At 45.2% G+C, this 23,425-nt stretch overlaps 1 long non-coding RNA gene across 5 annotated transcripts in view; it reads right to left on the reverse strand.

Annotated features, from left to right (window-relative positions):
- The window catches only part of LOC144369796 (uncharacterized), a 43,315-nt gene extending 20,101 nt beyond the window's left edge, over window positions 1-23,214 (reverse strand). For 4 of the 5 annotated variants that reach the window (XR_013429575.1, XR_013429573.1, XR_013429572.1 and 1 more), the window contains exons 1-3: window positions 22,997-23,214; window positions 6,824-6,891; window positions 4,251-4,310 (exon numbers count right to left, since the gene is read on the reverse strand). This is a non-coding gene — a long non-coding RNA (uncharacterized LOC144369796). Of the gene's footprint in view, window positions 1-1,370; window positions 1,959-4,250; window positions 4,311-6,823; window positions 6,892-22,996 lie in introns of those variants that run through there. The other variant, XR_013429576.1, reaches the window with a different exon arrangement.
- Between the last annotated feature and the right edge of the window lie 211 nt (window positions 23,215-23,425).

Genomic DNA, 23,425 nt, shown 5'->3' on the forward strand with positions numbered 1-23,425 from the left:
CTTTTAACACAACTCAACATAGATTCCTCCCTGCCCAGCATCCTCCAGTCAAGAATCAAGAGCACTTTCAACCATGTCTGATTTTCTGCTTCATGAATAGCTTCCTCATGTGGAAGTAACCAGTGAAATCGTTGCTGAGAAAATGAAGTGCCGAGAGAAGGAACTTGTCTATCTGTGCTTCTCAACCAGTGTGCCACAAGTAAATTACAGTGATGTGGTCTCTGACCCTTTCAGTTTCAGGACACTGGGACAGGGCCTGGGGCAGGCAGAACACCTGGAGATGGATTCCTGTGGCCTCAAGAAATCTTGTCTGTGGCTCTTCAAAAAGTCACTCATGGCCGGGCATGGTGGCTCATGCCTATCATCCCAGCGACTCGGGAGGCTGAGACAGGAGAGGAGGATTGTGAGTTCCAAGCCAGCCTCAGCAAAAGTGAGGTGCTACGCAACTCAGTGAGACCCTTCCTGTCTCTAAATAAAATACAAAATAGGGCTGGAGATGTGGCTCCGTGGTCCAGTGCCCCTGAGTTCAATTCCTGGTACTACCCCCCTGCAAAAGGCCACTCAAAGTGGATAAGGTCCAATGACATATTCTATGGTCCCCACTACAGTGAGCCTGACAAGTGGTACCTGACCTGTGCTGTTCTCCAGAGCTTCAATGAGCAGGAGATACTCAATCACCAGACACCTGTGAGCCAGCTTCGAGCCCCACTGGTCACCATCACCATCATAGAGACAGGGAATCTGAGGAGCTGTTGGAGCAGCTCAAATACCAAGGAGTGCCATGGGAACCCCCAAGCACAACAATCAAAGGAGAAAAGGTGCAGAAAGGCCAAGTGAGGTTCAATGGCGAGCAGAGTAGCAATGACCCCGACTGAGCTTCATCTGCCATATGCTTTCTTCTGTTCGCAGTGGTTGTACCCTTGCAGCGTTACCCAAGCCAGTCACTGGAAAAATGCTCCAATAACACAAACACCATAATCCCCAAATTAGAGTGCCTTCGCTATTCTGACTTCTTAACATGAATAAGCTCAGTTGGGCTGGAAACCTGACTGTGTCATCACAAAAGCTTTCAGTATTACATTTATCAATGAAAGAAAAGGGAGAGCTATTAAATTCTTTAAATATAATTTCAACTGCCATGAATATTTAATGGTTATAAAAAATGGCTTTAAATTTTTTATCACTTGTGCAAAGTTTCTTATCAAGGGTGACTACCAAGAATTTGTAGAGATCATCCTTTAAAAAGTCTTAATCGGGTACTGTGCAAGACCATTTCAATCATCCACCCTGGTTTGAAACGTTTCATTCATGGAAGGAAACAAGCTCAGGTTTCTCATTAAAACTAGGAAATGTTTTATACTAATTCAATATATGTCTTTCTTAATATATAGTATTTAATTTTTCATTTTTGCATTTCATAATAGAGAAAATGAAACAGCTCTTCCCTCCACCAAGTCCCCACAGATGCCCCCCAGTCCCCTGCAGCGTACTCCAGTGTGCAGGCCAAATATTCTCATTTTCTTGTGCGTTTTGATGTTGAAGGTTTAGGGATCCTTTCTCTCTTAGATATGATACTTGATCTTCATGGATCCGGGGAAACATCTGAGTCTGGCTGGCATCCAGCTGTCCCTTTGCCATTCTATGAGATCAGTGTCACCACAAACCTTCCCTAGCACCAATGTAAGGGCTTTCACAGTCAAAGGTGACACTTTGTGACCTGAAGAAATTCCCCTTGAAGTTGTTCTCTGGTAACCTCTTCCTGTGGGTGCTTCCAGAACTGAACTCCCATTGGTAGCAAGACTCAGCTTAGTTAAGAAGAGGGAAATGTGTGCAGGCTGGGGAGGTGCAGTTCCCAGATAGCACAACCATGCTGGCTGCCTGCCCCCATCCAATCCTTCCTCTGTACATCTTCTAGGAGGCTCTCTTCTCCACCTCTTGATTTTAAATAACTTCCTGAACTATAAATGCAAAGAGTTCCAAATGAAAACTGATTGATAGCCTCGTATAATTATATAATAAAAACACAGTGATATGCATATACATTATGTGTGGGCTCGTATGTCTATATGCATCTGTATCTATTCCAGAGGGAGGAATATGCAATAACGTCTTCTGAAACAAATTGTCAAGGTGTCAATAAGGAATCTCATAATGAATGTGTGGGTGTGATATGGGGTAATTTCATTGCAATTATGTTGCTCAGGCTGATTTCCCAAGACAGGTCTTAAAGGCACAAGTCCCATTCCCAAGCGGAAAACAGGAGGTTTTGCTTCCTATGGAGTCTTCAAGGCAAAAAATGCCTTCCAGGCCAAAAATGCCTTCCCTGGAGCAGGCAGACCCATCTGAGTAAATCATTAAGAGCTTTAGGCCACAGCTTCAGGCCACTGCTACAAGCTTTTAAAAGTGGGGGGAATTTTTTTGTACCTGACGCCCTCCCAATCAGAACCATCAATTGTCACTAACAAATAAACAAGAGAATTGTTCCATAAAGAAGTTACAAATCCCAGGAATGAGGACTAACTGTTCACAATGGTAGGGAATGATGAAATGCAAAGATGGGAACTGGGCAGGCACATACTGCAGGGGCGAGGGGATCTGTGCAGTTCCTAGCCTCCAAGGAAGTCCCAGCTTTCCCCCAAAGGATAGATGCACAAAGAAACACTAATAGCTTGATGAGAAACGGAAGGCAATAGAGATCTAAGCCACAGGCACCTGGATCTAGGAGGTAGAATAAAAATTGCAATCATTTTTGTACACAAAACAGTCCCTCCCTCAACAAAATTTTGTTGAATAAAGTACAAACTCCATTTAGGAATATTCTAAACAGCAAGGACAAATAACCCCAATCACCCATGCCTGAGGCCAGGCTACAGAATTTGCTGTTAGGAAAGCCAATTGTTGTCCAGAAAATTTGTGCTGATGCTGGGCCCCAGCCACAGGGCCACACCTGAGCCATGCCTGTAGCCACTTCCACAAAGCTCCAGGGGACAGGCTGGAAGAGGAAAGGAAAGGGGAGGGCTGTGTGGTGAGCTTCCAGAGGAAATGTGCAAGAGCAGAACTCCTTTTCTCTGCCTTCCCCACAAGCTCTAAATCTGAACCAGCCAGCCCACACCAGAGACCAGTGACTTTCAGGGATACCTCGTGGCTCCTCATCTCTGCGATGACTCATTCCCCACACAGCTGACCAGTGAGTGGTACCATCAACGTGGCCTTGGTGACATCTCTTAACTCTATTTCCTCCTTCTTCCCCCCATGTCTTGTTCAGCTCCTCCTTGGATAACTGTAATTTCTCATCTGGACCCCTGTAGCCATGTCCTGACTGGGCCCATCCACACACTGCTACCGGCCTGATTTTTCAAAAATACTTAAAACTCTCCTCACTCTCCTCCCTTAAACCTTTCAAGTGCCCCCCTTCACCTCTCAGATAAAGCTCAGATCCATCGGGCCTGACCAGTGACCTACAAATCCTTCCTCTCCCTCTGCCCTTCCAAATGTCCCTTTCCTCTCTATCACTAGGTTAATTTGTAGGTCATTTTGAAGACTCCACTCGGGCTTTTCTGCTGGGATCCACCATCTGAGGGCAATACACTCCTTCTTCCCTGCCCTTGTCCCTACCCCATGCTCCAGAGCTCTTTGTGTGTGTTGACCTCTAGAGGAAACAGTTGATTATATCTTTGTTAGTGCATCAAGCCCCTGAGCTATGATAACTTGCTACCAAGGACCATGCCTATTTCCTGTGAAAACTTAGTACTCAACACCCAACACAGCTCCTGGCCCATAGCATGTGCTGAATCAATATTGGGAAAGAAAGAATGAGAAATGTTTGAACAGATACATAGATGGATGAATGATGGATAGATATGGATGGATGGATGGATGGATGGATGGATGGATGGATGGATGGATGGATTGGCAGTTTAATGGATAGTGGATAGAAAGATGAATTAATCAACTGATGGTGCTTAAGTAACCTGAGGATTAAAAAAAAGAAGACTCCTTCTTGTTTGCACCCCACCAACTAGTTCAGTCTCTAGTATAGTACATCTTATCCCCCAAAGAACTTCAAGCCCTGAGAGGTGAGCAGAAAAATAATAGGAGTTTCCATATGGCGTGGTAGACAGGGATGACCTAAAGCAGAAGCTTAACACAAAAGATCCCAGGAAGGAGAGGAGAGCATCCCCCACCAATGAGAATGAAGTGGCTTACAGTGTTGCCACAGGCATCCAACCAATTGTGAAGGCTTTTCTTACCTATAAGTCAGACCAATGGCAAGGAACTATATGAGTCCACTTCTCTTTCTGGGGTTTCTACTGGACACAGAATAAGTGAGAATAAGCCAGGTTATTTCCCATCACACTAAGATATGCCTTCTTATATATAATCTGTTATATATATGCATTCTTATATATAACACAATGCTGTTGCCTCTGGGTGCACTCTTAGGATAACAATCTAGAAGCAAAATCACCGATTTTAAAAGCATGGAGATTTTGAAGGCTGTTAATAAAAATGACCATATTCGTCTTTAGGAAAGCTGTACTCATGTGCAATCTCATCTATATTATATGAATAGTTATTTTTCCATGCTCCTACTAGCACTACAGAATCTATTTTTAAACCTCCACCAGTTTGATAAGCAAAACTAGGATTCCCATTGTTTTATTTTGCATCTCTTCAATAACTACTGGAGTTGACACTTTTCATAAGGAGGACCATTCTGTGAACCTCATATTAATTTGCTTTGCCTGCCTCCCTGTTCGTTTTCTCATCCTATATTACTGATTTGTAAAGGTATTTTAATCTATGGACATCATTAACCTCTTACCATACAATGCAAATACTTTTTTCTGTCTCGTAAGAAATAACTACTCTGCTCACTCCAAGTTTGGAAGTGGATTAATAAAACTTTGTTAAGAACTTAGTTCAAGGTCTTATGCCAAGTGCTCCTGGGTGTGCAAGGATGAATACGACATGTCACTTGACCACAAGAAGCCTGCAATCGGGTTGATGATTAGTTGGGATGATTAGTCACAAAAACGTTTGTGGAGAATTAACAGCAATACAAGTCTTCAGCAAGATGGAGGACTGGTGATGGACTTTGAGGACTGCATCAGTTCTTGAGGGACAGAAAGAGGAGAGGGGACTGGGTACACCAGTCCCAGGCAGAGTGGAGGATGTGGGCAGAGGTATACATGTGGGAAAACCCAAGGGAGTCTGAGAAAGCCCAATGAGTTCAGGGCAAGCGTACAGAGCTCTGTGATGTGAGCCATGGGAGGTGAGGCCAGCCAGGAAGAGTCTCGATGCCCAGACTTCCTCACAATGCTGTTGTTCCTCTCTCCTGGCTAGGACCATGCAAGAGCCTTTGTCTCTTTGCCATCCTGATATGTGTGCATGCTCTGTATGTCCCATTCTTTTATGATGGCTGTTTTTTGTCTGAATTGATTAGCCTTTCTGGGTGGGAACCATCTGCTGTCTGTCAGGAACCTTATCTCACCAGCATGTTGATTTCAATAAAATGTTATGGCACTTGGAGTCTGCTGGGGAGTTCAATGCGATGAGTCTCACGTGTCTAAATCAGATCTGAATTGAAAGCCAGTTAATGCTGTTCCCCCACTGTCTTCTCTCTTGGTCAACAGCAAGGTGAACCATGGTAGGTATTATCTTGAGCTTCCCAGAACTCTCTGTGTCAGCTTCTTTCTTCTTGGCCACGGGACAGAGCACTTGACTCCATTTCTATCCATAACTTTATATTGTGCATATGAATCTGTTTACCCCCTCACCTTCTCACCATGACCTTCAAGGTGAGCTTTTTGTAGGACAGGGTCTAAGTGTTGTGTGTTACTCTGCCCTGTACCAATGGAATCTAGCACTCACAGTATAGGGATTGACACAGTGATAAGCTTATGACTCAAGAGGGCTTATGAATGAGAGACGCTGTCTTTCTACTGCAGAGACTGGGGATGCATATTTGGAGCTATTGGTGGACATCTTTCCTGGCACATAGAAAAAGCCAAGCAGAGACCAGCAAAGATGAAAGAGAGTTTTCTAGAGGTGCGGAGCCCTCTACATCTCTTCCTTCAGATCTAGAAGCTACTCAATCCCTTCTCAGGTACACATGTCTTTAAGTTTCTTTTTGCTTAAGCTAATGTGAGTGGAGTTTCTGTCACCTGCATTACAGTGGCTCCTGAGTATAAAACATCATAACCATTCTGGTTGCCCAAACCAGGAATGTAGAAGTCATCCTCACTTTTTCCCCCTCTCTAACCTCCACATCTAATCAATCACCAAAACCTCTTGATTTTACCTTTAAAATCTCTTTTCCGTTATTTGACTCTCCTCTCTAGATCTCTTCTGGATCATACAACAGCTTCCTCACCAGTTGAAGATCTTGACTCCTCCCAAGTCTATCTTCCAAAATGCTACCAAGGTGGTCTTTCTAAAATCCACCTTTACTTCTAAAATTTCAGAAGCTGTCCACTTTGCTTATGAGACAAATCCAAACTCGGAAGCATAAGATACTGGTCAAAGCGACCTCTTTAGTCCCAACTCCCAGTGCACCCCCTCTTCTACCTCATACCTGTTCTTTCCCTTGGCTAGAAGGCCTGCCCACCTTGCTCACCTGGTTACTGTCCTGTCTTCCAAGAGGGAGTCATATAACACTTCCTTTGCAAAGTGTTCCCAGCCTGGCCCCTGACAACATGTCATGACCTTTCTTTGGGAATTCATGACACGTTGGTATTTGAGTTAATGACAGAGAGAACATGTCATAGTGCAGTGAAGAGGAGGGACTCTGACCTCAGTCCGAGTCCTGGCTCATGCTTACCAGCTAGGAGAACCTGAACAGGCAGCCAGTCCTTCTTGGTGGTAAACGGGGGAAAGAAATGAGGATAGCTGTAAAAATCAAATGCAAAGACTAGGTAAAAATTTTAGGTAGAATATAGCATATTCTCATACAGCTCTAATTGTTCTATTTATAATTTTATATTGTGTATAGGAATCTGTTTACCCTCTGAGTTGCCTTCTCACCCAGCCCTCAGTATTGAAGCTCTTTGAGGGACTGAGTGCTCTATCTTACTCTGCCCTATATCCATGAAACCTAGCACGGTGTCTGGCACACAGTAGGCACACAATGAGTATTTGTTTAATTGTTCTGCTCATCTCTCTGCAGCCACTTCCTCACTGTGGGTCTTGCTGGAGCAGGAGGGCCCTGCTATGACTCCCCCATTACTACTGGATCCTAGTGGCTGAGACTGACTCGTGATGGAGTCTCCACAGGAAATATTTCAGCAGTAACAGCCATGAGTCAACGAGACTCACAGAGGATACACCATCACTATCGGTGCCCTGATACAGCAATACCATTAATTGTCCAAAATCCCTTTGCCAGCTCTTCTTTGATAATTACACTGTATCTTATCAGTTCCAACTCTCAGGGAAGTTGAGATTCCTCATCTGTAACTACATCCTAAGACACCTGCACCAGCTGGTAAAGCCATTGCCCTTGCCAGAACTTGGTTTGGCGATAGGCAAATCATCCTAAATGCCAGGGAGAGGAAAGCTCTCTGTGGAGATTTTGGGAAGGATTTCTTTGTCCTTAAAAAAATATACAAGGCTGGGTGCCGTGGCACATGCCTATAATCCTAGCGGTTCTGGAGGCTGAGGCAGGAAGATCACGAATTCAAAACTGGTCTCAGCTACTTAGCCAGGCCCTGAGGAACTCAGCAAGACCTTGTCTCTAAGAAAATATTTAAAAAGGGCTGGGATGTGGCTCAGTGGTTAAGCACCCCTGGGTTCAATCCCCAGTACCAAAAATAAATAAAATTTTAAAAATAAAAATAAACAAGGCAATCCCTTTCCTTCTACTCAACATTATTACATCTACAAAAGATACCTTGAATGGAGACACCACTAGCTCATAACCACAAGGGAAGCCTAGTAAGAGGACAAGAGAGAGAAAGGGAAAGAATATGAGTCCCCAATGGCATTGTCAAGCCACAGAGCTGGCAGACCCTGGAGCAGCCCTGCTGCTGAGCCTCTTACCAACTGAGAGAACAAATTTATCTTATTGTCTGAGTCAGTCAAGGCAGAGATCTCTGCTCTTTAGAGCCAGACACATCTGAAAAGATTTGCCTCGTTTTACAGTCTTTCTCTCAGGAAGCCCTCGCCCATCCCCTTGAGGCCCCCTCTCACTCTCACTGCACACCCTTTCACTCCCAGTGCACGATCCACCTTTCACTTCTTTCTGGATAGCTTTTCCTAACCTTCTGAATTTCGATTCATCCTCCCTGAGGCCTGGATCTGAACTCGAGCACGGTTTCTCTTAGAAGTCTTACCTGATTTTTCTGAGAACAGCTTGAATAAACCCACCACCCTGACGTTTCTCTTCTGAACTCCACTGGCACTTTGTGCACATTTTAATTCACTTTTAGTTGTGATCATTGACTTTGTTGCTAGTGACAATGACAGTCCCTCAAGGAAGAGCACTGAGCCTTGTTCTCTGGTGTTCCTCTATCTTAGCACAGTGCCTGGACAGGAACGGAATAAGTGTTCAATTAATGAAGGACAGATGATAGATACATGGTAGATGCAAGGATAGTGGATGCACAGTCTCTACCACTAGTAGGCTTACCAACTCATCAGTGAAACTAGAAGATGAACAGACTATGGAATGAAAGAGAATGATGTCACACTGTATGGTGCAGATTTCCTAATAATTAAAGAAATAGATACTCATATAATGTTAAGGTATCATTACATGATATTAAATTGATCCAAATAAATAAAATGTAGAAAATCTGACTAGGTGGACCATGGAGAAATAGCATCCCTATAACTGTCAGTAGCATTGTAAATTGGTTCAATCTGTCTGGAGAGCAATAGGGAAATATGGAACAAAAACTATAAAACCATTCATATCTTTTGACACTGTAATTCTTTAAAAGGAATATACCCTGAAGAAATAACCCAAGTCTCCCCCCCACACACACACACACAAAAGCAATTAAATGAAGACATCTATAGCTACATAGAGGAAAAACAGCAACAATCTAACCTCTAATGGACAGCAAAGCTAAGCAGATTATGGTATTTTAGGTAGGAGTGAAAACTCACAATGTCCACATATAATGGCATAAATAAAATTGGGATAAATAAAAATACATAAAATAGCAACTGCAGATATGAACACTACATAAAATTTCATTTAGAAATCTTTGCCTGAATATTACAATAGATATTAAACAGAAATAAGAAATTGTATAATGTTCACTTATTGCTTGTATTCTCATAGAATTCATCCTCCAACATCTGGCATTCATATCTTACTTAGATGTCCACAGTACATACGTCTCTGCTCTCCAAGTCCCATCAGCATAATGTTGTCAGTATGCTGAATCAGCCCGATTTCTTGTAGGAGGAAGATATAATCAAATTTCTTTGTGAACTAAATTGTGACACAGAGATGGAGAACTAGAACAATAAAGTATACTGCAATCCTTACCAGGTGAAAGAAAATTGTGCCTTCTTATTGGAACTAAATATTTGAAAAGTGCCAGCCATATAGATAGCTGCAGATCAAGTGTCAAACACTAGGTTATTTGCTCCAGAGAGGTGGCTGTATCTAGAATCACATTTGTAATAATCTATAGCCATTCACCAAAGTAGCTCCACTTTCCACTCTGAACGAATAAGTGATTAAAATGACATGGTGATAGTACACCTGCATCTTTCAAAACTTCTATGGCTTTAATGATTCCCACCAGGAATGGGTACTGCTTTGGATTTACCGCTTAAATCTTCCATTTAGAACTTTCTATCACAGAGACCTTTTAGGAAATCAATACACTACTTCCCTGTACTGAATGTGTCTATTACAACTACATAGTTAAGAACTGAGAAAAACAACATGGAATGGGTTTGGGGTTCATGGGCCAACTCTAATGTCAAAAAATATGTCACTTGATCTTCGAAAGATGCCCTGACCCAGTGGCTCACAGTTGTATATTGGATCCCCAAGAATTATCTCAGAAGTCATTAAAAAAATATTGAAAATATAGAAGTCTCCTTTTCCCCAAGCAATCCTTACTAGATCTCTTGGAAGACAGCCAGGAGGAGGATTTGTAATATATGCATGTGATATAATTTCAGGGTCCTTCCTCAAAGGTATCTGGTATCTTCCATGAGCTCTGGGCCTGTGGCTCAAGTTTAGAAATTGAATGCGGACCGATGATCCTCTTTATTTGGTGACTCAAAGGAGTCTTCTCTGTTCCCCAGGCTAGTGTATGATGTTTGTTTGTTTGTTTTGATTTTATGGGCCAAGAAGTTTCTTAGAAAACTGTTCATATATTTCAGTGCTAAAGACTTCATGATCAATTAGCCTTTCTTAAGATTCGACAGGTTCAGACCATTCCCATCAGCACACTGGTTCTGCTGCCTCTTGTGGGGACCATGCAGTGTGGGGCACCTCCAGCGGCTTGCAATGCCACTTGCTCCCAGAAACACAATTTGTTGCAGTGTTGTAATGTGCCCAGGTTCCCCTGCAGTCAGGATGAAGGTACGTGCAGATTTGCGTCCTGACAAATCAGACAGGTCTGCAGGAAAATTGGATTCAGAAGTGTACAAAATGAAGTGGAGGCTAAGTGCAGAGCTGACATCTGGCGAGCAGAGGGGCAGAGGGAGCCAGCTCTGTAATGGTGAGAGGGCAGAGCATCTGGCAGCCAGTCCTGAGCACTACCAGAGCCAAAGAGCAATGGCACCTTACTATCGCTGCCCACAGCCCCAGGATTCGCTCTCCATCCATCCCCTGTCCAAAAGTATCGTGTATGGGTCCTGACATCCTTTTATACAGTCTCTTTTTTGCTTAGGCCATCCAGCATGGATTCTGATGCAATTAAGAACATTAAATAATACAAGGGACACCTTGTCCCTAGAGATTTCTTAAAGTGTCATTCCTTGGGCTCTTTCCTCGAGGATTCTAGTATCCCCCATGAACTCAGGGATCCCATTTCAACTACAGGACTTTCTGGTAAAAAGATAACAGCATTGACAGCACTCACCCAAGATGTGGGCACCCCCCTTTGCCATATTTCTCAATGCCTTGATAAAAGATGCATCTTCTTAGGGGATAGAGTTAAGGGTGGGTGAGCAGGTTACACATGATAAATCCATGTCAACCTCTGTATCTTCTTAATTTTCTTCTTTACATTATTTTCAGGCATCTTCATTTCTAATGGGCCTCTATGGAACATACTTATCAATCCCAATTTCTTGAGCAAATACTTTGAATCAAACATCTCTAAGTGCTCCCACACCTATAAATTGAGTCTGATCTAAAATTATGCTCCCTCAAAATTTAAAAAAAAAAGCAGCTGGTTTAAAAACAGGTCACCCGAATGAGTTACACTTGTTTCCTACAGTCATCACTGTGGGTTCTAAACATGTTCCCAAAAAGCTCCAGCGAGTTCTCAATGTTCTTCTAGCTAAGAATACAAGGCTCTGGGCTGGGGTTGTAGCTCAGTGGTAGAGCACTTGCCTCGCACGAGTGAGGCCCTGGATTCAATCCCAAGCACCACATAAAAATAAATAAATAAAAATAAAGATATTGTGTCTGCCTACAACTAAAATACATACATACATACATACATACATACATACAAGGCTCTGGGCATCGCACTCCACTCTAAAATCAGAGAAACTCCAAAAATCCAACTTATGTACTTTCATTGGAGCAAGAGGTCTAAAATTGAAAAATAATGGTCATAAAACCACTGAAACAGATCATCTTTGAAGTCCACCTGGAGGACTCCATGGTCTTCAGTGGCTATGGGCTAGTTTGATGCCCCTCATTCAAATTCCAAGGGGAGCTTCCAAAAATGATTACATTTCTGTTTCAGAGCTGTTTTTCCCCCAGATCCACTGGGCCTGTCTAGAAGCTGCAACTTCGCCTTCCACAAGTGTAGGGTGGCATTTACTTCTCTTGGCAAATGGCACAAGCTATCAACCCCACAAACTTCTCAAAGACCTATCAGGACCTATGTGGCACCTTCCATGTTTTCTGGGAACAAGAGGTTAATAAACTCCTAGTAAAAAAATTAATCTGAGAAGGGTCCTTAGGATCAATGAACATCACCATGTATCCACAGTGTCCCCACCATGTGCTCTGTCCTGTGCTGGTCTCAATGGGGAATCCTTAAGTCTCCCACCATCCAGCCATTCCTTCAACCAGCTGCGGCTTACTCTCTGAGTAATTACTGTGCTCCAGACACTATGCAGGCAAACACAACCCCATCTGTCAATGCTCTCACCGTCCTAGATACTTGGGGGTAACAAATAAAACTCTTACACATGAGACTATTGGAGAAGATCAACAGAGTACAACCATGTGGGAATATGCAGATTATAAGCTCCCCACATATATCAAAGGAAAAGGAGACAAGTGAAGGCTGAAACAGACAAATAGAACAGAATGAGGCTGAGAAAGTAAAAGGAAGATTTTCCAAGCAGGAGTTGAATGAGCGGTGGGCTGCAGGGATGCCTGTGTAGTGTGTTCTTCCTTCCTCAGCTTGGTCTGGTCCACTCAGTTACTTAAAATGCTTACAAGATGAAAGACTCTGACAGCTCCACAGTTCTGTGATCTTATAATCCTCAGGGAACTGCCGTTGCACCTAGAAGTCCGCTAGTTGCATATAAAGAGAGGAACCCTCTGATCCCTGGCTCCAGATGGATTTCCAGTCCTGAGCACCCACTCTTTGAAAGCAAGCAAGCCGAGACGGGGTTGAGAGGATGGATGTCCTAAATCAAACCTCACCTGGGCCCAGTGATGGGTCAATAGCATCTTTTCCAACAACAGACTCCATTAGCACCTGGCAGACAACTAGGTACTCAGTATTTTTTTAATAAGTGCAGAGCACAGGGATCACATGAATTCTACAGCTGCAAAGTGAAGTTGGGGCCAGGGCCAGGGCCAGGCTGAAAGCATCGAGACTCAGAAACATTTGTGAAGGAGGTCTGAGGCAGGCACAGCCCTAGACTCGGATGGTCTGGGTTCAGGTGTGGTCCTCTTGCTCCCCAGCTGTGTGGCCTTGAGACTTGGTTTCTCCAATTGCAAAATGTGGATGAACACTGAATGACAAAGTATGGAGCACCTGCCTAACAAATGTTAACGATAATGTTGAGAGGTTGATTGATGGTATTTGCAAATCACATTATCCAGGGGCAAATCAGCTTTGCTCACTCTTGCTTCAAACAGCTAAGGAAAACAGTCCAAAGAAACCACCATGCAAAGAATCAAGCAGATCTGGAAATCTAGGAGAACACAGCCCCCCTAAAGATCATCCTCTCCTTGCCCTAGGTGTCCTTTCTTCTCTTGACACCTTCCTCCTATGCCTCCAGGTGCTTGCTTCATCTGTGCCCTTTTACAAGATGCCCATCACTCTAAATATGTAATAGAAACAGAAAATCTCAGTGTTGACAGGGACCACGGAGGGGTCTGGTCCACGCTACATAATATTAGCGTTGTAGCACCATTGGCACAAAAAGGTTTAATGCAGGGTTTTTATTCCCATCCAAATGTCTGAGTTTTAAGCTTTGGGTGGGATGATTCTCTGCTACAGGAATCTCAAATCTATAATGGAAATGATGATAATTGCTGTTTAGTACCCACAGTTATCTGTTCCACATACTAAGCAATTTAGAGGCATTCTCTTGATGAATCCTCACTGTGTTCATCTGTTTTTGCATTACTATAACAAAATACCTGAGAGAATGAACTTCTAAAAAAGAAAGGTATATTTTGGCTCACAGTTCTGGAGACTGTAGTCCATGGTCAGTTGGCCATTGTTTTGGGGCCTGAGGCAAAGTAGTACATTATGACAGGAGCACTTGATGAAGAAAGCTGCTCACCTTGTAGCAGCCAGGAAGCGATGAGAGAGAAAGAGGCTGGGGTCCCCACAGTCCCTTCAAGGGCACAGACTCGTGACCCAATTTCCTCCCACTAGATCTCACCTCTGAACGAATGGTCCCATCACCTCTCAATAGAACCACAGGCTGAGCAACAAGCCCTTATCCCATGGGCCTCTGGGGATCATTGAAGTCCTAAACTATAATACTCACATTAACCCAAAGAGACAGGTTCTCTTATTCCGACCTCCAGCTGGCTTTCCATAAGGAAACTGAGGTTAAGAAAAGATAAATAAGTCGTACAAGACCTGAACCCAGTTGGTTGACTAAATGCTCTTAGGGCTTGATTCATTTAGATTTATTTAAGTGATAATTAATGCCTCATAGATTCTTATGTGATTAATCCAGGCTAAAAGTATACATAAAGGCTGGCAGTCGTGTTGGAAGAAAAGACAGAAAATTCTTCTTGAGAAAATGACACTCTTGTGTGCACACCTGAACCCTGAGAAAGAGAGAAAGAGATGATGGCAAGATCCTGGTGTCCCTGAGCCCTAAGAGTCCAGTCAACCAGAGAGAATAGAGAATAATTCCTCCCTCTCGGAGCAGTTGTGTGGCTCCTCCATGGATGTGAGTAAACCTTATCAAAACTTAAAAAATAAGGCAATCAAGGGGGTTTATTTTTTGCCTATGAGCTTCTGAGGAATGAAAACCCGGTTTATTCATATCTCACCTGCACTGTTGACACCATCAGCATGGGATGCACCAGGCCCACCTGGACAAGGGCCCATCCCACCTGAAAGCACGGCCCATCCTGTGGTCAGGTTTACCTTGCCCGAAACCTGTATAGGCCATCTGTCTGCCCCTCGTGCTTGGTTCCTGCCCTGAGCCTAAGGCCTGAAGCCGTGGGTGTGGAGCCCCCTGCATTCCTCTGCCACCTCAACATTCCTGTGCAGAGAGGGGACCTCTTGGGCATCCTCAGAGGATCCTTGTGGGCAAAATTGCCTATTCTGCCATTTTGTAGGCTACCACCCCTGCCCCCAGAGTTGCTCTAATCCTAAAAAGAGGCAGCCAGGTGCGCATAGATAGGACCCCTTCCTCTCCCACTTTATCCAGAAGGATAGAATGAAATTAGACAGAAAAATGTTCAGGGGGTCCAGCAAAGCCACCAGCAAACAGAAGTAAAACAAGACAGAGAATACCAATGTCACATTGTATAGTCCTCTGCTTCCCAGGCTGGCACATACTGTAGATATTCATGGCCAGACTGGCCAACAATATCAATCCCATTTGACAGACAGGAAAAGGAGCAGAATGGAAGACCCTGGGCTGAGCCGGGGCCAGAGCCCCCCACCTCCGAGTTCTCACCCAGTCTCCTCTCCTGTGAGCCTTGGGATCTCTCTAGCAACTCCTGAGAGCCCACACCACACCTTGTTCCAAAGCAAAGGACACACCAGGCGTGATGCTGGACAGGAGCCACTGAACTTGAGTTCTGAGTGCAACTCTTTCTTCATTGGAGTAGCCCTTTCCTTTCTTCATCCAAGGGACTTCATTCACCCCTGGCAAGAGCCTGGAACTATTTGTGTCCTGTGAGAAAATAGCTTAACAGGACCACAAACGAAACTCTGAGAAATCTCTGCCTGGAGAGCTGTTAGAATGGTCAGGGACACCGTCAATCTTCTAAATCACTGGGGAGTGAGGGAAATGGGTTCACTGTCACTGGAGGGTCACTGTCACTGGGGGGGGGGTCACTGTCACTGGGGGGGGGAGGTCACTGTCACCGTCACCCATTAGAGTCGTTCAAGTCTTTAACTAAATCCTCTTCCAGGAGGACATAATGCAGCATCATCAGGCTGGTATGGGCTGAGCACGGCCGCTGCAAGCACGCCAGCCCCGGTTCATCTGGCTTCAATCTGCCGCGGATGCAGCTCTGCCTTCTTAAGTGGACGCAGCCGTACTACAGGCTTCTGTGGTGATGTGGGACGGCAACGAAGCTCCATTTTACGTTCTTAAATATTCATAAGGAGCTTTGCAGCATTAATATCTTAGATGGCTTACAAGAACACTTAAATACCGGGTCTTCGCTCCCCTCCCCTCGCCCCAAAAGTCCCAACCTGTTCTAATTTGTGTAATGCATTGGGCCATTTTAATAATTGTCCAGGGATTTATTTAGTGGTTCTGCTGCCCTGTTGCATAGGGTGTAATTATGACCCCGGCTTCTCTTATCATGCGCTAATCCTGCTTGTTTCACCAGCAGAGAAGCCAAGATTGGAATGAGCAAGCGCAGGCAGGGCTAATGCGGAAGAGCTAAGTCATGGCCCAGCCGCCCTCTGCCCCTTCCCTCTCTCCTCTGCTGCTACAGAATGGGGAATGAGCAGCCGCCTCGGTGTCTGGAGGATGTTTTTAATTAAGAGTGTGTTTTAACAGATTCAAAGATTGGGAGACCAGGAGCATCGGTGAGTATCCAAACAATAAACTTTTGGCACACACCACTTAGAGACGGCGGCTTAGAGATGTGTGTTACCCTAAGGTGCTCTGAAACTCTTCTTGGTGTGATTTTGCATAAAAGCAAAACAGACTAAAAGCTGCCAGTTGTGACTGAGAAGGGAGGGGGATTCTTGATATCGTAGAACTCGTGGAAATTTTCTGATGGTTCAAACATCAAGGAGCTTGGGAAATGGTGAAATGAAACTGCTGTAAAACCAGGTATTCTAAAGAAACACAATTATGGCAGGTCACATGGGAGCAGGAATGACATTATTTTGTGAGGGTCACCAATTCTGCCTGATTATCTCTTGATTCCAGACCTAAACTAGGAGTCTTAAGCTTGGGGCAAGCAAGAGGGGTGGGGGGACTGGGTTGTTGTTGAAGAGCACGACATGTAGAAGCCAGTTCCAGGCACCGAAGAATCTGAGCAGCAACATGCTGGGCCAGAGCCGTGAAGCTTACAGAACTCCAACCCTGAATCATTTCAGCAGGGAGATAAGCCAAACACACACAAAAGAGCATGAGACCCTTTAGAGGTGGATGTATAAACACATGCAAATAAATATAAAGCTGATTACAAATATCTCTACTCTTCCTGGAGATCATTGTCTCCAACTGCCAGCCTTTCAAGGCAACACTCCTATAGTCTAATTCAAGTTCAAAGCTCTGAAGTTGGCAAAGTTATGAGCTACCCTGGAGCTGCCACCAATCCTGTCCTGTCTCTCTAACCGGGACTGCTTCACTGACCTGGAATAGTGCTGGCCTTTCATGGAGGCAATAAGGTCAGCCCCAGTTGATGCCTGGGGTAGTGAAGTCCTGTCCCCAGAAGCACTGGTCAGAGGAGGCTGCTGGCAGGGGTGAGATCTGAATGGATCTGAGCTGGGTTAGTGAGAAGGGGCATTTGGAGATAGAATCAGGATAGGATTAAGGGAGAAAAAAGACAATCTGTTTTTAGGATGACTCACTGGTTTGCTTGTTGGGGATAATTTTTCCCAAGAACCTGTAGGAGATGTGGCTGGAAAGAAAGACTGAGGCCAGTCTCCATCTTCGCATCTCCTAAGACCTCAGGGGTCTCCCGCTGCAGTTGGGACGTGGCCTCACCTTGTAGACAGATGCCTCACGCAGACTGCGGAGATGGCTTCCCCACGCAGCCCTGCTAGCACTTAATTAATCTCAGCATCCATCTCCATCTCATTCACACACGATTCTGAGACCGTGAGGAGGCCAGCGGCTTCCACAACAGGCTCCCGCAGGCTCCTTGATATCCCAACACCAGGCTCCCGGACCCTCCTAATCAGGACATGATTTACAGCTCTTGGAACAGTTACGTAAATTTCCATAAACATCAGCAAATGCCTCAACATCACATTCCGGGAATGCAAGAGGGGGAGCAAAGTGGGGTGCTGGGGGTGGGGGGCGATGAGGTAGCTCCATGCACTGGCACCACCCCAGCTTCCCCAACTTCAGGGCACGGAAGCTAAATTGGACTAATCGTGAGCAGCTCTTCCTCCGCTGAGCACCTGAGCGCTAATTACATGCCTGGTTAATTCGGTAATGTACATACATGGCGGAGCTGCGTGGGCTCTCTGCCTCCACTTCACCAGATTAATGAGGGAGGAAGGAAGAGGCTGTTACCAGCCTGGTTCTAGGGACTCCCTTTACACCTGCTGCGATGACGACTGAGACACTGTCTGAGCCTCTTGGCATCTGCCCTTCCCACCACATCTGGGCACAGAATCCTCACACAGCAGGGGGCACCCCTGGTCCAGCGGAGTTGGAAGGCGGGCACAGTGGACATCCTCCGACACGGTGGAACTTGGAAGGGCAGCAAGTGTGGGAGCATGCTGGGTGGAACGGATGGAGCCAGTTCTTCCATGGTGTTCTGATACCACAGTTTCATTATCAAATGGCCATCCCAGGGCTACTGGCTCCCAGCATTTCTGCCATCACGGGAAGTTTCTTGTCTTCCCACCTGCCAGGTATGGGGGATGCATTCCAGGCTCAGACCTGGCCCACAGGCAGAAGCTTAGGATTCTGAGGGCTTCTGGGCCCAAAGGCAGATCAGTGGCTCAAGTACACAGAGCGTTAGGGTGGCATCAGGGGAAGCTGGGAGCCCTGTGGCATCTAGGCGTCCAATCAGTCTGCAGAACTAACCCTGCTGTCCTTGCAGCTGTCATCAGGACAGGAGCAGTGAGCGTCCTACACCACACAAAGTTCTTGGGTTCTTTGCCCCCAACAAAACTTGTCTTGATGTTTATAATCTGATTTTTGCCCTTTTAAAAATGCTTGTGGAAGGACAGGGTACATAGGTTATTTAATCTGGGCCTGGCCTCTAATGCCCCTGAGCTTCTGTCCTCACTTACCCTCAGGAGCCACTCCCACTTGTGGTCTGTTTACATGTGACTTGTCACCCAGGTCTTCCTGGGCGTCCATGGAATTGAGTGGACCCAGCAGCAGGCTTCTCAGCCTACATGCAGTTGGATGAGTATTTACTGAGCACCTACTGTGGGGAATCTGTGTATGGAGCCTCAAGGAGCTCGCAGGCGGGTAGGGAGTGGAGCAAACTGACCCTTCCAGTGCAGCCTGGTACATGCGTGTCCACAGCCCTACAGGCATTCAGAGTGCAGGAGCATCGGCTGCAGGGGTGGAGAGGGATTGCTCAAGAACATTCTATAGCAGAGGGAGAGCTGGGAGAAGGCCAGGGGTTTTCTGGAAAGACAGATGGAAAGCAGGAAGCAGGAATGGCCAAGGAACATCATGTGCAGAGGTACAGACTTGTGAAAGCGTCCCAGGCTCTCTTTTCCCACACCCTTCATTCTTCCCTCTCCACTCCTTTATCTCTCTCTCCTCCTTTCTTTCTCTTCATTTTTTTTCTCTTATTTTTAAAGGAAACTTGCTAGAGGTTCACAGCCAATATAAAGCCATCAGGGACCCTCAAGTTTAACCAGTGTCCCCTGTCAACACTATGGCATAGAAGATGGTCAACCTGTTTCTCCCTCTTTTTCTGAACCACTCATCACCAAACTGACCACCTCCTCTGGATGGTAGACCAGTAACCTGCAGGGAAGATGTGCTTCTTAAGGGAAAGACGATGTGATGTTCAATAAAATGAATGTGTATCTAGTAGTGGAATTTCAGGCACCAAGAGGCCCACACTGAAAGAGATTATGGAGCTTGGGAATGCCTTTTTTTGATACTGGGAATTGAACTCAGGGGTGCCTAGCCACTGAGCTACATCCCCAGCTCTTTTTATTTTTTATTTTGAGACAGGGTCTAAGATTCACAGAATGTCCTCCTGCCTCAGGCTCCCCAGTTTCCAAAATTTTAGGTATGTGCTATTGCCTTGGTCATGAAAATGCCTTTTTTAAAAATTTTGTTCTCTTTATTTTAGATATACATGACAGTAGAGTATATTTTTAAATACACAAGTATAACGAAGGCTCTCATTCTTATGGTTGTATGTGATGTGGAGTGTCACTGGTTGTGCATTTATACACGAACATAGGAAGGTTATGTCTGATGCATTCTACTGTCTTTCCTTTACCCGTTCCCCCCTCCCTTCCTTCTTAATTGCCCCTCACATAGCAGAGTCAGACCAGCTTGGGTGTAGTGAGTTGGAAATATGTTTTAGAACATCCCATTACATCAAAAAACCCCAAAGTTTCTTATAAGCAAACTCCTCTTAGGATGAAACACCCTGGGACCTGATGTGTCTTGCCTTTGGTGTCCAGGGCTATTTGGTCAAGAGGTGCCAGTGATCAGAAGGCAGACCTTAGCTTCTAATTCAGGTCCAGGGCAGGAGCTGGGGGAGTCCCTGCCCTCCCTGAGTGGGAAGACAATGGGGTTTTGTGGGATAGGCTTGGCTGGGCTTACTTCACACCACTCTGGGTCAGTTGCTCCTTCTACACTTTCCACTGTGCCCACTCTCCAAACCTTGGTCCCTTTCAGTCTTACAAAGGGACATGGGGAAACCCAGAGAGAGTTCTCCACTTCCAGCTGTGCAACCGCCTTGTGATTTGGGGGATCCTTTGTGATTTGGGCAGGCAGAGGCCCAGCCTCCCAGCCCCACAACAGCCCCGCACTGAGATCGCAACCTGCCCCTCCTCCGGGCCCGCCCGGCCCCTTGTCAAGCAGGTGATTCACAGTGCTGGCCAAGCCCATTTCCACTTCCCAGAAAAAGGGAAGCTCTCCACTCAAACCGCATTAATGGGGTTCCACCGCAGCTGCCCATTGACAACCCAGAGCTTCAGCAACCACTTGGTCTTTTAAAAAGAGGCCAGTCATCCCAGAGGCTCTTGATGACATCATGGGTTGTCGCCGCCAGGCCAGGCTTTTACACAGGCCCACAGGAGAACTCCACCGGCACCCCGCCCGGGCTGCCACTGGGTGGCCACCAGCCATAGATTGCATCTGTAAGTCGTGGAGTTCATTATCCCGCTAATGCTGCCTTCTTTCTTAGATCATTAGAAAGAAACTTGACCTGACCTGTGAACTCTGAAATTGATTGTTGCCTTGAAACGGTCAACAGCCCATTTTCTAATCGATACATAGAATAATTTTATACATATTTAAATTATATATTAACTTTAATGCTTGTTAAATTTATCTCCCACTCTCCTCCTGTGCTTCTTTTACATTCTCTCGAACTCGGGCGGGTATATTTACCATTGGGTGGGAGGAAAAGGGGGGACCTAGGCCAAGATCAAGTAAAGGAGGAAAGGGAGTCCCAGGGCGGAGCCTGAGGGAGCAGAGGACCAGGTCCTGAGTGTGTGTGTCTCTGTGTGTGTGTGTGAGAGAGAGAGAGAGAGAGAGAGAGAGAGAGAGAGAGAGAGAAAGAGAGAGAATGTGCATATGTATTTGCCATGTGCGTGAAAGCATATGTGCATCTGTGAATATGCACATGCGTTGTATGTGCATAAAATATTCACATATCATGTATATGAGAGTATGTGTAGATGAATGATGTGCATGGATATATGATGAGTGTGTGTGTGTGTGTGTGTGTGTGTGTGTGTGTGTATGTCGTAGCTGGGAATATATGTATGAATCTGTGTATTTTCTCTCCCATGAATTCTCTCTCCCAACTTGTCAGTCTGTCCAGACACCTTGTCTGACCTCTGATATTGAGAATTAGACCTTGTTCCTCCCCCTAGTGCACATTAAATGACTATTGATGCAGCACTTTTGCCTGAAAAGGCCGGATTCAGAACATTATGGTTATCCTGAGTGTGGCTTGAAATTTCCAGCACGGAAAAGGGTCTCCAAAGCGCTAACTATCTGAAAAGAAAACCAGAACTGCTAATGGTCTCTAAAGCAGAGGTTCTTAACCTAGTGTTCGTAAACCCCAAGACCCCGGTGGATCAATGAATCCCTTGAAATTGAAAACTCTGTGTGTGTGTGTGCATGTGTGTGTGTATGTGTGTGTGTGTGTGTGTGTGCGTGTGCGTGTGTGTGTGTGTGTGTGTGTGTGTGTGTGTGGTGTCCAGGGAGAATCTTCCTTGAATTCATTAGATTTTCAAAAGGTTTGACTGTGGATGACAGAGTCAACGCAAAATAGATGGTGGTGTGTCAAGGCAAGGGTGACCTTCTGTTCCCTCAGTATCTAGGACTTTCCAACACAAACAGCCCCAGCTCCCCTCCCTTTGCTTCCATCTGGGGCAGTGTTCAACCTTGTGCCAGGAACAAGAGCTTAAGAGAGTCACTCACACTCAGAGCAGAGCAGCCTCAAGCAACCTTTCCACAGGCTCTAAGTTTAGAATCAGCATGCAGATGCCACATGTTCTGGCCCAGACCTTCCAGAGTGCGGGCACTCCCCAGACTGACGTTAGCTGCACCTCTCTGTGGGTGGGATGTAAATGACTGTAACCAAACCTGATGGAAAGCAATACCTTCTACCCCAGTTGTTTTACTTCCAAGAATCTATCCTAAGGAAGTAATCATACACAAAGGTGTGTGCTCTAAGATGTTCCTCAGAGCATTCACACCAAAGCAAATGACTGAAAACAAGCTGCTAGAACCAGCATTAGTGAAATAGCTAAAGAAAAGTCCTGAACCACTGCTGGCTCTTTCCCTGGAACTTACTTGCTTGCTCACCAGTCATTAAACTGCATGTTACATTTAGGAACTATGTAATTAGATGAACTCTCACTAATTTTAATTGTTCACCCTCTACTTACAAAATATGTTTGAAAGAAGTTTTTTTAATGACATGGGGAAAATGCTCGCAATACAATTATACTGGAAAAGCCAGATATGGTGGGATTTAAAGTTTTTAATGCATCTAGAAACAATTAAAATCAAAGTACAAAATAATAATGATAATTCTCTAAGGTGAAGTGATTTTTGTGGACTTTTCATACATTTTCATACATTTTTGTACTTCCCCAATTCTTGTTATCAGCATACATTAACTTGACTTTTTAACACTCAGTTAAAAAAAAAAATCTCTGCTTTTCAATTCATCAACCAAAGTCTTCCCTACTCCCAGACCCCAAATGCATGGATTCTGTATTTCTGTCTCCCTCCTTCTGAGGAGCAGTATGAAGAAACTAAAATGCCTCACCAAGACTGCATTCCACCTCAGTGGCCCTTGTAATAAAAGCAAAACTGTACTCACCTCTCCTATTCTTTCCCATTTCCACATTCATTGCTGACTCCCAGAATCCTGTCAGGCCATCTGCTTTAACTTATTCCCCTCTCCTCTGTTCAAGAACATCCCAGTCCCTCATTTACAAATAAACATCCGGTTTGTATGAAAGAGCATCCCCTGGGTTGCATCTTCCATGGGAAAGCAAGAGGAGGGGGTTGGGCAGGAGGGAGAACAGAGGACGTGGGTGAGGAGGAGGCCGGCTTCCTTGGGTGTGCTGCCGGCTGCTTCCCACTTTCCTGGGAAGATCAAGGTCATCTCACATGCACTGCCCTGACTTCCTTCCTTCTGCCTCAGACACTCCCAGCATCGTTATCATCCATCCTTTCATCCGTCTCAAGGAAGACGTATCCTTGTACTTTGCTAAGGTGCACCCTCCACCTGGACTATTGATCCCAT

This window comes from Ictidomys tridecemlineatus, chromosome 13, assembly GCF_052094955.1.
Source record: "Ictidomys tridecemlineatus isolate mIctTri1 chromosome 13, mIctTri1.hap1, whole genome shotgun sequence".
Lineage (NCBI taxonomy): Eukaryota > Metazoa > Chordata > Mammalia > Rodentia > Sciuridae > Ictidomys > Ictidomys tridecemlineatus.